This window comes from Choloepus didactylus, chromosome 12, assembly GCF_015220235.1.
Source record: "Choloepus didactylus isolate mChoDid1 chromosome 12, mChoDid1.pri, whole genome shotgun sequence".
NCBI classification, from domain to species: domain Eukaryota; kingdom Metazoa; phylum Chordata; class Mammalia; order Pilosa; family Megalonychidae; genus Choloepus; species Choloepus didactylus.
In genome coordinates this window covers 48,095,672-48,096,328 of record NC_051318.1, presented here as the reverse complement: position 1 = coordinate 48,096,328, position 657 = coordinate 48,095,672, and the positions used below count along the sequence as shown (strand labels likewise).

The 657-nt window shown below is 28.6% G+C and overlaps 1 pseudogene; it reads right to left on the bottom strand.

The window, feature by feature from the left end:
• Window positions 1-331: 331 nt before the first annotated feature.
• Window positions 332-428, bottom strand: LOC119507533 (annotated as a pseudogene).
• Between the last annotated feature and the right edge of the window lie 229 nt (window positions 429-657).

Here is a 657-nt window from a genome sequence, read left to right as displayed (position 1 = left end):
TTATGTTTATTTATGTGGTATAAATCTCAAAACTGCAGGAACATTTGATGGGGCTAAATTAAAATATTTTCATACAAGTTTCAAAATTCAAATCATGTTGCTATGAATTAAAACAAGACTATTATTAATTTTTAAAAAATGAAAAAGACATCAGGGTCAGTTATGTTAAGCTTCCAAAAGTATTCACTGTAAAGATGTTCAGCTGAAACAAACTCATTTTTCTCAGATAGGCCTACACTTTCCAAATCATCTTTCCACACTTTAAAGTAGGAATAGTCAAAGAATATATGACACAGGTCACTCAAATGTTAGTGTGGAACAGTCAGTTTAGAAAAATATGGAACACTTCACAAATTTCAGTGCTATCCTTGGCAGGGGCCATGCTAATCTTCTATTATTTTACTTTTAGTATATGTACTGAAAAGTAAGCCCCTCATATCTATGTTGCTATAATATTTCCATACATAAATGTACAGAATATATAAAGAACTCTCAAAACTCAACTATAAATTAGAAAATTAATAAGACAATAAATGCATAAGCAAAATATTTAGAGGCATCACCAAAAATATATACAGATGAAAAATAAATGCATTAAATGTTGCTCAACATCATTTATTCATTAGGAAACTGTAAATTAAAACAACAATGAGATAG